Below are 15,692 nucleotides of genomic sequence, written 5' to 3' on the forward strand. Positions count from 1 at the left end.
TCAAACCGCGTGCGCTTAGATCCGCCTACCGATGAACACGCCTCGGCCCTGATTGGTCGCGAGGGTTCACCAGCTCCTCCCTTCGTGACACGATGCTGGGGCCACGCCTCGCCCCGACAACTCCTCCCCCTTTTTCTCCGCTCTGACCACATGGTTAATGGCGTTTGAGCCAGGCAGCGAATGCTGCTGGCAAGCAAGGGAACACAATTTGGAGGGAGGTAAGCCGCAAAATGAACGGGATTTGAAAAGGGGCCTATGTTATTTGATTAATGCAACGCAGAGTCAATCTATTGGAAACAGAAGTCAAACTGAACAGTCAAACTAAGGGATATCTTTTACCATTTTATGTGACACTTAGGTGTGGTTACCCTCTACTTTTAACCTCACCCTGAGTGCGACATGTTTAAAAGTAGATATGTCCCGCCTGCTGCGTTGCATTCTACCTAACTGACTCACGCCCACAGAATAACCGAATTCGGAATTAATTTTCAAACTAAACATTTACGGTGGGGAGCATTATTTACAAAGACTAGTACTACTATTTGGATTATTTACACTAAAACCCAGGACCTGTCTTTTGGGAGACAAAAAGCAGATGGTTTAAAAAGAGGAAAGGTCATGCACTGCACTGTACCGATACACCATACCCACATGCTCAGAGATGCACAATTGATATTGCAGTGCACCACAAAGCACAAAAACACCACTATGCACAAAAAGCACTATCAAGTGCACAGTCATACATTTCAATAAGTAAATGATCTGGCGTCTTCTCAGGTGGGCCGATGGCTGCTGGGCCGATGTTTCTGGGCGTTTTCCTTGCTTGCTGCCTATTTGGTCAATAAAACAAAAAGGGCACAAAACGCGTCCACTTTTTTAATTTTTTTTAATTAAGGCCAGCAGGGGCCAACTAAGGTGGTCCACCTGCTTGGCATAGGTGCCACCTTCACCGTGGTCCGCAAGCAAGATTTCCAGCAGAGATGCCATGCCACAGACGTGTGGTCCATAAAGTGGAATCGGGTTATATACTAGTTCTATATACGAATGCAAGTTGCATGATATACGAACGCCACAGACGTGTGGTCCATAAAGTGGTACTCGGCCACAAAAACTTGTGGTCCATAAAGTGGTCTTGGCCACAAATGTGTGGTCCATAGGTGGTGTACCGGTCCAGGCAGGCAGGCAGCGAGGGTGCGGGGCACAACTACGACGCCTGCACACTTTCCCCTCTCTACCCAAAGACCACGGTCCATGTGTGGGATAGGAAGACAAAGCAGAGTTAGCGATGGGTAAGGGCGCAAGGGTACACACAATAACAAGGCAATGTGGCATGAAGGGCGCGGGAGAGCGAGCTAAGAAAGCTCGTCCCTAACGTTCGTCACCCCCCCCCCCCCATGTCACCTACACTACCCCTTGCCCCTCCCCGTATCTACACCATTTACAAATCCGTCGCTACGCCCTGTCTTCCCCATATCTCCCCTAATTCTAAATTCGTCATCAATCCCTCTAAACCAAATTTGCCACCAATCCCAATTCCTCATCAATCCCTCCTAAGGAGAGAGAGATGGAACCATGAACAATGTCCCCCCCCCCCCCCCCCCCACGTCATGATGCATCTTACAACCAACCAAACATTTGCTCAAAAATCGGTGTGGAGTCTTCTCACCTCAGGTGAGTGGATGCAGATGGTGCGAAGAGACTTTCATCCTAAACTATACCTTCTAACTGACATTAACACACTTTACACGACCCGCGGTCTTTCCCTGCCAAACCATTGGCCATCTTTACTCTATGTGGTTCTAAGAACCGACCTCCCATTGAACATACTGTGGCGCTCACCAATTTGGGGTCCCACTCCCCCGATTCTTCACCCTGTGCCCTCGCACAATTTCGGGGCTGGGTCGTGTGGCTCCCCTAGCAGGTCTAACTTACCTGCGCACCTCCGCCACTGTACGTCGCCACCCGAGCTTACCTGCTCCTCACCCTAACCTGGGGAAGGCCCTCTGGCTCTCTCACCCCACTACCGCCCTCTCTGGCATCGGGCTACCCGGGTCCTCTCCATAGGATCCTCGGGCCCCATTGAACACTAACACAACTCTACCTGGCCAGGGCCTACCTGCGGCCTCACCTGGCCAACAGAATACCAGTGGCGGAGTGCTCAACTAAAAATGGTCACGCAACTACCACAACCCCCAAGGAACTGGAGCCGCATGCAGCTGAAGCTCCGAAGGAGTTGGTGACGTAATGTCACGGACAAGGACCATAACCTCCAACTGGCATCGTTCCAAGCATAACTCCCAAGGGATTCCAACCGCATGCAGTTGAAACCCCAAGGGAATTGGTTACTCCGGACACCAGGTGGGAAATTATGGTAGGCAATGACCATAACTACGAATTCAGCCACACGCCCACCCATTCCACTTTACTCATGCACCAATCAAAGCAGTGCTTTGCTACTCTCGCACCACAGATGTCAATATCCACCAAATTTACCTACTCCCTCTACCTACTTTTAAACTACCCTCCCCGGGTACTCGTGAAGGGGGGGTCCTTCCTTCCCCCATTCACTCTTTCGCACCATACACTCCACACTACTCATTCCACACTCCACTCACTCCACACCATTGATTTCACACAACCATTCTCACTTGCCACCATGCAAGTCAATCACTCAATGCACAATCACACCTTTCACAATACTCTGCTCAATACACTTTCACTTCTCCAAACCATTGCCTCACAATTCCTTATTTCATCCAAACCTTAAAGCTCATACACACAGCATCATTTAAACTATCTGGTTTTCCCTCTAACTTAGTGCTTCCCTGTCACCGCTTATACTATTGCACATCCCACGTCATTATCAACCAACCTAATCTCTCTATGTCCCCTCTACCGGTATCAATGTCACTACTTAAATCTAACGTTACCTATGGTCATCTCTAGATTCTATCAATAACCTAACCCTCCCGGGCTGGTTTACACAGCCACCCCATAAACCTATAGCTCATGTGCCCCCAAAAAGTGATGTGAGGTGAATGGTAAAACTACCATTCGCCATCACTATCGCCATTACTACTACGATCAGTCCAATACACTACGAGCCTCGGTGCGGGAAATACATTTCCATAGCTCGATTTCGAAAAGCCGGCTATCTGTGCGGATGGTTGGTCTACTGTTGGTTGGGTCCCTCCGGCATCGATTCTGGGGAGGAGGCATACTCGGACCAAGGCTCCAAGCACCATCCCGGCGCAAGGCCTTGCACTCCCAAGCGCGATGGCCCAACCTTGCCCGGCCGGAGCGCAGCCACCGCGAGGGGGCACCGCCCCGACCCCTTCTCCTTCCCCTCGAACCGGGCTGCCGGCTTTGCCTGGCAAAGCGTGGATTCGACCGTGCAGGGCGGGGCCCGGCGCGGATCGTGCACGGCGGTTCTTTCGAAACCGCCGTGGCTACGACACCCGCCGGTTCCCGCTGCACACAAAGCCCGGCACGGACCGAGAACTCGCGTCGGCTATATGGCGGGCTAGACGCTAACCCTGTCAGCGTCGATGCTCGACTTGCATGCTCACACGCATACGCGACCCCTTTTACACTCACATTCGCACACCAAGTCGTCCTCTGGCCTTCCATACACTTCATGCATTCCATTCCATTATTGAACTTTTTCCTCGTGCATTCTCTTCCCTACTCGCACCTACACACTCAGGCACACTCATAATGCTCACGCACTCCTCGAGTGCACTCTCCCCCGTTACGTACTCCGTAACCACCACGGGCGTGCACTCTTCCGTTACATCCCCTGTAACACTCCCCATCATGCGCTCCACAACCAACTCAGGTGTGCCTCCTCGCACACGCTCCTCATCCGACTCACACTCCTGGTCACACTCACTCCTACTTCCACACTCTGTATCGCTCTCACTCTTTGTGTCGCATTTATCACACATACACTCCGACGTGCGTTCGCTCTCGCACTCGGTATCACACTCTCGCTCCGGCGCCATTCGCACACGCGCGCCATTTTCTCTCACACCCCGCACAAGGGACCTTCCACAAACGCCCGGGTGCTGTCTCGATCCCAACCGCGCGGAAATTCTTTTTGCGCCAAACACTCTCCCGGAAAATCTTTTTGCACCATATATCACCCGGCTCACCTTCTGGATTCTTCTTCTTCGCTCCAACACCTGCAAATCTTTATTGGGGTTAATAAGTACGGCATCAGGATGCGAATACAGACTTTGGGCATATTCCATCACTTTCTCTGATTCCATTCCTATCCCTGCCGTCTCTCCAATCCCAATTTCAACTATTTCTTCGCTTTTAATTTCTTTTTCCTCGACGGCCGCCTGTTCTAATGCCTGAAAACCTGAAACATAATGTTGAAACGCCTAAACGCCTGAAAACATAATGCCTCCGGCCACCTTCGGGGGGTGAGGGGGAGGAGGGTGGAGGGAAGGCATAAAACCAAGAATGCAAGTTCTCAACGAGGACACAGCTTCACCTCCACCTTTGAAATAGGACGTGGAGATTTTATATTTAAATAATGAAATAAATGAATAATCAATAAAGGTTTGTAGAAAGGTAAAATATAAATAAATAATAAAAGCTGGTATGTCCGCAGCGGTGATGGTGAAATGTATATAAATAAATAATTCAAAATTGTGTTGGTAGTGGAGATGGTAAAGTGTATCAAATAAATATGGAATTTAAATATGTGTGTCGACAGTGGGGATGGTAAAGTGTATCCTACTAAAATATGCAATTTGGTGTCTGTCTGTCTGTCTTACCGCAATACATTCGGTCATTACTTGTCGAATATCAACCAAGCTTGACAGGAGGACTATAGGTCACACGATGGAGGTTGTAGACACTTAATTTCCTCCCATCCCCAAGGGGAAATTCCACCTTGGGCGAAATCCGTGTTGAGGTGTAAATATATCGAATAGCAGAATTTTTCCAAGGCCGCATCTAATAACAAAAGTATGAGTAAAAACACCACAAACACGTATGATTATCCTTTAAACAGTCACTACTGCTGTTTAACACTAAACTGAAAGGGAGGAAACTCGGGGTATGTTCAGTTACCAAGAAGTTAGCTTGCTAGGCCAGCTGTTCCTTATCAACGGTTTTGAATGGAGTGCTTGCTCAAATGCTTAAGCCACTTGTTGAGCACTCTACAAGAAACCTGGTAACTGAACACACCACCGATATTGTTGAAGCCTAAGCCTAGATCTACTGTAATCTATATATCCCAGAGAGGATAATAACATGACCCTTCCTGCTGCTCCTGCAGGAATTGGGTGTACTTGTATAAATAAATAAGCAATTCACAGTTGTGTGTTGGTTGTGGTGATGGTAAAGTACTGTATATGAAAAAAAATAAAATCAAAGATGTGTCAGTGTTAGTGGTAGAGATAGTAAAGTGTATATAAATAAATAAATAATTAATTAAAAGTTTGTGCTGGTCGTGGAGATAGTAAGGTGTGTATAAATAAATAATGGTTCCTGAAAGTATATACAAACCTGTACTATTCTCTCCCGAAAATTTGTTTTATATAAATCCACACAAATCTTAATTATGTCCTATAAATATGCTCGAATCCCAAAATCAATTGACAGGCCTTATGTCCAAATAATATTGCATACATGGACTGAATATGAAAGAAATGCGTCCAATCATTTTACTGAAGGACGTACGGAGGGAGGTATGGATGGTTAGACTGACAGGACTCAAAATACAACCCTCAACCGGGCTTTACCTAACTGGGGGCTGAAAATCAGATATGCAGGTACGCCTTTCCTTTTAGCCAAAATGTGCCACCTTAATCACAAAATTTCAGTCCTCCTTATTAGTGCCCTACCGGCTTCACTGGAGGGGACGATAGATTTGCTCTCCATCAGTCTGTCCGTCTGTTAGTCCCACCTGGGGATTTTCAAACCTTTTTCCGCATACCCATTAACATATTCAACTGAAACTTGGTACAAGGCTTTATGATGATAAGTTACAGACCAAGTTCGAGTTTCAGGGCGTTTCACCATTCTTTCACAGTTATGCCCTTTTTAGGTTACATGTATTGTATTTTTGGGTTATATGATTACATGTATTTTTTTTTGATAAGTTACATGTATTGCAAAACAACCCTGGTGTTGGGCTAGCGGCTAGGGTGTCAGCTTAGGATCCTACTGTAACTGTCTTGCATTGTAACACAAACACGTCTTCTTTTTCAACTGTCTTGCATTGTAACACAAACACGTCTTCTTTTTCAACTGTCTTGCATTGTAACACAAACACGTCTTCTTTTTCAACTGCCTTGCATTGTAACACAAACATGTCTTCTTTTTCAACTGTCTTGTATTGTAACACAAACACGTCTTCTTTTTCAACTGTCTTGCATTGTAACACAAACACGTCTTCTTTTTCAACTGTCTTGCATTGTAACACAAACACGTCTTCTTTTTCAACTGTCTTGCATTGTAACACAAACACGTCTTCTTTTTCAACTGTCTTGCATTGTAACACAAAAACGTCTTCTTTTTCAACTGCCTTGCATTGTAACACAAACACGTCTTCTTTTTCAACTGCCTTGCATTGTAACACAAACACGTCTTCTTTTTCAACTGCCTTGCATTGTAACACAAACACGTCTTCTTTTTCAACTGTCTTGCATTGTAACACAAACACGTCTTCTTTTTCAACTGCCTTGCATTGTAACACAAACACGTCTTCTTTTTCAACTGTCTTGCATTGTAACACAAACACGTCTTCTTTTTCAACTGCCTTGCATTGTAACACAAACACGTCTTCTTTTTCAACTGTCTTGCATTGTAACACAAACACGTCTTCTTTTTCAACTGCCTTGCATTGTAACACAAACACGTCTTCTTTTTCAACTGTCTTGCATTGTAACACAAACACGTCTTCTTTTTCAACTGTCTTGCATTGTAACACAAACACGTCTTCTTTTTCAACTGTCTTGCATTGTAACACAAACACGTCTTCTTTTTCAACTGTCTTGCATTGTAACACAAACACGTCTTCTTTTTCAACTGTCTTGCATTGTAACACAAACACGTCTTCTTTTTCAACTGCCTTGCATTGTAACACAAACACGTCTTCTTTTTCAACTGTCTTGCATTGTAACACAAACACGTCTTCTTTTTCAACTGTCTTGCATTGTAACACAAACACGTCTTCTTTTTCAACTGCCTTGCATTGTAACACAAACACGTCTTCTTTTTCAACTGTCTTGCATTGTAACACAAACACGTCTTCTTTTTCAACTGTCTTGCATTGTAACACAAACACGTCTTCTTTTTCAACTGTCTTGCATTGTAACACAAACACGTCTTCTTTTTCAACTGCCTTGCATTGTAACACAAACACGTCTTCTTTTTCAACTGTCTTGCATTGTAACACAAACACGTCTTCTTTTTCAACTGTCTTGCATTGTAACACAAACACGTCTTCTTTTTCAACTGCCTTGCATTGTAACACAAACACGTCTTCTTTTTCAACTGTCTTGCATTGTAACACAAACACGTCTTCTTTTTCAAATGCCTTGCATTGTAACACAAACACCTCTTCTTTTTCAACTGCCTTGCATTGTAACACAAACACGTCTTCTTTTTCAACTGCCTTGCATTGTAACACAAACACGTCTTCTTTTTCAACTGTCTTGTATTGTAACATAAACACGTCTTCTTTTTCAACTGTCTTGCATTGTAACACAAACACGTCTTCTTTTTCAACTGTCTTGCATTGTAACACAAACACGTCTTCTTTTTCAACTGTCTTGCATTGTAACACAAACACGTCTTCTTTTTCAACTGCCTTGCATTGTAACACAAACACGTCTTCTTTTTCAACTGTCTTGCATTGTAACACAAACATGTCTTCTTTTTCAACTGTCTTGTATTGTAACACAAACACGTCTTCTTTTTCAACTGTCTTGCATTGTAACACAAACACGTCTTCTTTTTCAACTGCCTTGCATTGTAACACAAACACGTCTTCTTTTTCAACTGTCTTGCATTGTAACACAAACACGTCTTCTTTTTCAACTGTCTTGCATTGTAACACAAACACGTCTTCTTTTTCAACTGTCTTGCATTGTAACACAAACACGTCTTCTTTTTCAACTGTCTTGCATTGTAACACAAACACGTCTTCTTTTTCAACTGTCTTGCATTGTAACACAAACACATCTTCTTTTTCAACTGCCATTTTATCAAGTGGGTTTTGACTCTTGATCTATTATTTATTGGATAAAGAACATGTCATCAATATAGTTACAGACATGAATAATTGTTCGCAAACATCCATAATCAGTGCGTCTCTTACTGGACAGTTTATGTATTACCCTGCATTGTAAAGATTTGGATTGCTAGTAGAGCATAATGTCATAACGTGGATGACAGTAACTCCAGCAAGTATCCTGGAAAATGTATTACAACTTATAAATCATCAACATTTGAGGCATTGCTATCAGCTAACTGAGCCATGTATCCTGCTCGACTGCACTTCTCTTTGGTTCCAGTGCATCGCGACACCCGATATAACAGCGAACTTCCTTTTCTCCCACAGAAACAGTTTATGTTGCATCCCTTGGTGCACTTGCATGTGTGCAATCACAGGTACAGTCTCCTTCATGTAGCCTTTGAGCTCAGTTGAAATGTGTTTGAACTTTGGAGTCTTACCCAATGATGCATACAAGGTTGCGAATGTGCTTTCGCTCATAGTCGACTTGCAGGCACCATTGTTCACTTCCATTTTGACATAGACATAATCAGTCTAAAAATCAACAAACAATGGGTGCATCTGACATTTTCTTATTAACAACAGAGAACACAAAATATTACATCTCACCTGGTTGTTCACCCATGCCAGCATCACCAACGTTGGCATACAATCTGAGTTAGCATCAAGGTGGTGGGTCAAGCTACTCTTCAATTGTGGGCAGCAGCAAACGAGATGCCCACGTTTTCCACAAATATTGCAAGTTCAGTTATATCGGAAGCGGAGAGCTATTTGTCCACCACCATAGCTCCAGCAGGTTAGGGCTCTCCAAGCACTTCTGAGGAAGGCTCAGGTAAAAATGAAGTTTCTGGTTGAGACTTTCGGCACTTCTGCTTGTACTCACTCACTACCTTTCTCACTGTCGGTTCACGATGGACAGTCTGTGACATAGAAATTGCATGTAGGCTCTCATCTGTCTGCATACAAGTGTTGGCGATCTCAATGACCATGGTCAGCGCCAGATCAGCGTTTGTAAGCAATTTGTGCAGTATAGATATCATCATGGTTAATCCCGATAACAATGTCATCATCATCTTTGGGTCGATCTCGATCGGACACGACAGACAATCTTTTTTCATTGTTCTCGTCTCGCCATTGCTTCAGGGAGGTCACGCCTGTTCATTTTGGTGTCGTGTTCCAGTGTATCGATGTAGGTTGTAGCGGGTCGTCCTCTTGAGCGGTGACCATGAGAAGGTTCCCAGAAAAGTACCATCTTGGCCATCTCTCGATCACTTCTCCAGCAGTGCCCACTAAACCTGAGACGTTTCTGGAGTAGTCACTCCGATACTCAGGGGATCTTTCCATACAGCTGTTTGTTAGTCCAGTGTGCTCTCCATGAAATGTTGAGTGATGCCCTCAGTAGTCTTGTGTCGACACCATCGAGCCGCTTGGACAGAGTATTGGCCATCGTCCGAGTTTCTGCTCCATACAGGAGAACATTCTCAACTGTGGTGCAGAAGAAGTGTTCCTTCAGTTCTCTGCATGGATCGCTCCTCCAAACAACATTCATCTTTGCTGACGCTGCTCAGGCTTTCGCAATCCGATTTTCGGAATCTCGCAATTTCAGCTTTCTCAATGATGTACAAAGACATGTTATCCCAATCTGCTCCACGTCCTTTGCAGTGTTGTCAACATACGATCCCAGCCAGAAAATATTGTTGTAAATGGTCTGTGTCTTTCCAGTCACCCCCCAACAAAGTATTATTGTCATATTCCAATGTCTTATGATATGATGAACTTCCCAATGAGTTATTTGGACTTACTCAGTATCAGCTTTCTATTCGGCAGGCAATACTGTTGCCAAACAGCCTGAGAAACTTTTTGCAAGATGGATGCTTGACCCAAGGAAGACTACCTGCCTCTCATGAAGCATCCTTGTCCTCGTCATAATTTGACATTCATGTGAGTGAATATTTGTCCTGGATACTCTTGCCATCACTGAAGGACAACCTCACCCACAGGTTTGTAGTTCTCTATTTCTTCTCTGGATCCTTTCTTAATGTTATATGTGTAAGTTTCCAATCCTCTGTTTCTTGTCCTGACCCCAATGAGCGGTTAAAGATATCAGGTAACATCATGCTGATCTGATCCCTTGACATTCTTGGATCTGTACTATCTTGTCATGCAGCTGCATCATCTCGTAGCTTTCCTATCTGCTTCTTTACTTCCACTACTCCTACATTTATCTCCTTTAAAATGTCTTTCTCATATCCGAGATAGATTCCCTCAGCAACCGGTAATCAGCTGAGGCTGATTGAAGCGAGGTAGAGGCCATTTATTCTTGATACGTGAAACACCCTGCAACCCATGCCTGCAGAAAACGTACGTTTTGGATGGCCGGCCATTTTCCATCGTGTAGATCTGTTAAAAATTCTCCATGGGCAGGCCCTCTGATGTTGGAAGTTTTGTGTCAATCACTCGTGGTTGCAGAGAAAACAAATTTAAAAGTGAACTAGAAAGAATCTGAAAATGCAAAGCTCCTCTGCATCCACTTTGTATTTTGACTTCTTCTTCTGTTTGGCAAGCATGACAAAAACACCTTACAAATACAAAAAAATTGACGATTGTAGTTGATTTTAACCTTTTGACCTCAAAAGCAATAGGCTTCAGTGACCCAATATGTAACCCCTGCTCAAATTTGAAGTCAGATAGGAATTGATGATTTTGTGAACTAGACCTTTGAACTTTTGACCTCAAAACAATTGCCTTCCAGCATTTTATTGGTGTCCCAATTTTGTGATCCAATAATCAAACCCTGTTCAAATTTCAAGTATATCGGATGAAAATTGAGGATTTCATGTGACCTTGACCTTTAGATCTAAAAAAAAAAAACAATCGACTTCTAGAATTTGATTGGTGAACCAATTCAATGACCCAATATGGAGATTTGGAAATTCTTAAAATTTCAGGTCAATTGAATGAAAATTGACGATTTTATGTGATTTTGACCTTTTGCTCAAATTATTAATTTGTTTTCCCCATGTTCTCATAATAAAGCCTTGTTGAAAAATTGATGACAAAAACACACACACACAATCTATTTTATTATTACAGATGAATAGCCACTGCCACCAGGAATTGCACTACACGATGCAGTCACACACTTCGGCCTTGATAACTTGGGCTGAATACATATAAAAACCTTCATTTATTACACAAATAGCTCAGCCCTGTATTTACGTGGTGTATTGGCCAGACCTCTCTCTCGATCGCTCACAAAAAAAAAAAAAATCCCCCGGCTTACGTACATGAAGCAAAACCATGCCTTCTGCTGCATATATAATACATCGTGGTTTTATAGCTCAGATAATTCAAATTGTGAATATGACATCTCCAAAGAGACATCTTCGACTTGCCAGAAACCAATACGGCAGATGCATCGATTTTCTTCCTCACAATTGTGGGTGGAGTCAACTATCTCTCCAGGCAATAGGTTTGAAGGCTTCATACACACACAGCTTCATTACTTTATATATACTAGTGTGACTCGGCGCGCTCCACGCGCCTCACCACACATCGTTTCAGAGTGATAGGCATCTTTGACCATTTCAGTGCCTTTTGCGTCTTCATGGTGTTTTGGGTCTTCAGGGCCATTTGGGTCTTCAGAGTCTTTTGGATCCTCTGGGCCTTTAAGAGTGTTTTGGGTCTTTGGGGTGTTTTGGGTCTTTGGGGGCTTTTGGGTATTCGGTGTCTTCAGGGGCTTTTTGGTCTTAAGAGTCTTTTGCTTCCACTGGGTCTTTAAGAGTATTTGGCGTATTTTGGTTCTTCAGGTTATTTAAGAGTTTTTTGGGTATAAAGAGTCTTTAAGGGTCTTGGTGGTCTTAAGGGTCTTGGGGTAATTATAGGGTCATCAAAGGTCTGAGGGGTCTCAGCAGTCTAAACGTAATTAATAGGGTTAACAAGCGTTACGCCTAGGTCCCCCGTCGGTGAAGTGATGTGAGTTGACAAAGTGGAAGACGCAGAAAACATGCTATGATATGATATTTCGCTCACAAGGTTCAGACATACATGGCGGCGGCCATCTTGGATTTTGACGTGGCGACCCAATTTTCAATAGCGTTCTTCCTTATGCCGAGATACACCCACACACCAGATTAGAAGTTGGTACTTCGCTTATTTTTCAAGATATTCCTCTCACAAGGTTAAGATATACATGGCATCAGACATCCATGGCGGCGGCCATCTTGGATTTTGACGTGGGTTGCACCCACACACCAAATTCGAATGCGGTCCTTCGCTTACACACGCACACATGCCCGCACGCACGGACACACGGACGGAGGGGAAAGCCATAGTCCCCCTTTCGCTACGCTGTGCGACGGGGGACAATTAAGAGGGTGTTAATTTTATTTGAAGAAGAAGAAGACGTTTGCGTCGCATATAGACAGACATACATAACTACATAACCATATACGTTTGCTCTATTATAATGAATATATGATATGACATGAATAAGGCTTACGATATCGTCTCATCCCTTGAACACGATCAATGGACTCCCCAATATTCGCTGTGTTCACGGTTTGAATTATTACCCTGAGGTAATGTGGAGGCGTTTCGTGGATATGAATAAGGCTAACTTATTCATACAGGCAGGGAGATTCATCAGTGTGGGTGCTGCCCCTTGGGTGGATGCTAAACGGGGTGTCGCATCTGCTGGCATGTTGGTGGGCATTAAAGATCGCACTGTGTCCTTCGCGAAGAGTAGGCGAGCTATCGCATGCACCATGAACGAATTCCAAATTCCTGTTGGGAAAGCAATGGCAAACCACCCTTGCCAAGAAACTGCTTCGACAGCACCGACGCTTTGCAACAGAGTCCGGTCAATCAGAACCCAAAGATTGTTCTGTGTCTACGCGTTAAGGGTTCATTAGCGAAAACACTCGGCAATCATGTAAGAATGCTTCTTAAAAGCAGACAAAGCAGGAAAAAGAAAAGGGAAATAAGGGGAGAAAAGGAAGGAAAAACTTGCAGCTGTTGCATTTCAGGATGCACTTTGAAAGAGGAATGAATCACAAACCCTTCCAATAATACATACTGTTATGAATTTGGTAATGCAACATCTAGAGCTAGGTAGATCTGAATAGGTAGGTATTCGGCTGTCGTGACAGGGACTCTACATGTAATAAGTTATTGATGTTCAGGCGGTTGTCGGGGTAAGATGTATGAGTGTGGATCTACCTGGAGATTCGAGTGTTAAATAGTGAGGGATTAAAGGTAACGCCCCTGTGAGTATCACCTAGTAGTCAAACCTTTGTCCATTATGGCACTGCAAACCACATAAACATTAGTTAGGTCCTTAGCGCAACATTAAATAATCCCCTTTCCCTGACAAGGACTTCGTATTAAATTGACAGGAAACCAGGTCAAAAACACCACCACAATTGGCCGCCACCGTGTACACCTCCAAAGGCCTACAAACCTGGCCGGCACGTGTTATGCCAGGACCGCAGGGTCGCGTAACGGGGGAGATGTCAGGAGTCGCGGGAGGCTTTGATTGGCTGAGGAGTGCGCAATGTGACGTCATCGGCCACCAATATAGGCGACGGTCGGACGCCATTTCAGGAGTTGAGTTGAGTTCGTGGCAGGCACTGGCAGACGCAGGCAGGCACCAGAGAGTTGAGCGGTGGTGGAGAGTTGGAGAGGACACGCCATTCCAGTCGCAGTTCGAGTGCAGTTCGGGTTGTAGGGAGTCGCAGGAGACACACGAGAGCACACCCAGTTGGCACTGAGCAGTTCGTTGGCACTTGGCTGCCAGCACTCCCGCGTCGAGTCGAGTGGAGTTGAAAGGAGTCCTTCCTGTCCCTGGTCAAGTGGAGCCGCTGGCCTGCGTCGGACGCGTGGTGCTTGGAGCGAGGGGCCTCGTGGTGTGCGATCGGGCCGGAAGGAGCGGTGCTGGACACCAACAATACAAGACGACAAAGACAGATAAGCCCGATCTCCGCGTATATTTTGAACGACGGGACGTGTTATTTTCGTGATTAATCTCCCTCGTTTGTGTTTGCTGTCGGTCGTGTGGGGACGTCCCGATTTAGGTTTATTAGAATTATTAGATTTACCGGCGGGCTTTTTCACTGGCTTTACTTTTCCTAATAAACCCTTATATTACTTTTTGTACATAATATCTGAACGCAGTTTTCCTGGGTGTTTGATGTTAATAGATAAGGTTGCGGAGCCTTCGCTGCGCCCCGCCATTCCGCGCGTTGGTGTTGAACTTGAGTCCGCCATTGAGTGTTCGCCTCGGGAGTTAAAGTCTCGCAATCGTTCATCCGTAACTGTGGTGTTAATCACGGTTACGCGACAAGTGGTGTCAGGAGTGGGATTTGAACCCGTCGGACAAATTTTTTTGTCCGCGGCGAGACATCGACACGGTCGGACAAATTTTTTTGTCCGCGGGGCGACATCGACACGGTCGGGCGTACATTGCGCCCGACGTTCGAACGCAAAATTGTTATAGGCGAGGCGGAGAAATTTAGTAATCAATTGGGCATACGGAGCGCGATATCGCGTCTTCGTCAAATTTAAATTGTGTTACTGGAATTATTAAAATAAATACGCGCGCGGGAAACAATCTTCCGGAAAGCGGATGTCGGAAATTGACGAGATGGAAGTACGCAGCGAGGCCTCCGTCAGCGTCGGGAGTGAGCCGGAAATGGGGGATAAGGAGGATAGCGTTGGAACTTTCCCCGCCGCTGGGACGGCCCCGATAGATCTCCAGACCATAGTAAATTTAATAAAAGACATGAGGGCTCAGGGTGAGCGATTAGAGGGCCAAATGGGGGTAATGAGGGACGAAGCGAGGGCTCAGAGTGTGCAAATGGGGGTAATGAGGGACGAAGCGAGGGGTACCGGTGAGAAGTTAGACAATAATTTTGAGGAGTTAGACAAGAAAATCGGGAAGTTAGACAATAATTTTGAGGGGTTAGACAACGGGATAAAAGAGGTGAAAAATGGGTTAATGGGGGTAGAAAATAGAATGGCTGCCCAGGAGAATCAGATAGAGGGAGTGAAAAATGGGTTAGAGGGGTTAGAAAACAGTATGGAAGGAAAAATTGGGGAAATGGCACAGCAGCTGGGGGAACGAATTGATGGCATAGAAGGGAGAGTGCAAAACCAAATTACGGACAGACTGGGGAAATTTGAGGGTAAAGTAGAAACTCAAATGGGGGCACAGGATAAGCCAAAGGTGGCAAAAATTGAATCGGAACGGGGGGAAGCTAGATTGGGAACAGGAGAGAGTACGGCCCATGCAGATGTGCACGGGGCTCAGGAGCCGGGAATGGCAAAATTGGGAATTGCACAGGGAATGGCAATTGAAGTAAATGGGGAGACCGCAGGTCCACAGGTGGATGGGGAATGTCCACAGGTGGATGGGGAATGTCCACAGGTGGATGGG

This window comes from Myxine glutinosa, chromosome 1 (assembly GCF_964187855.1).
Source record: "Myxine glutinosa chromosome 1, kmMyxGlut1.1, whole genome shotgun sequence".
In the NCBI taxonomy this organism is placed as follows: domain Eukaryota; kingdom Metazoa; phylum Chordata; class Myxini; order Myxiniformes; family Myxinidae; genus Myxine; species Myxine glutinosa.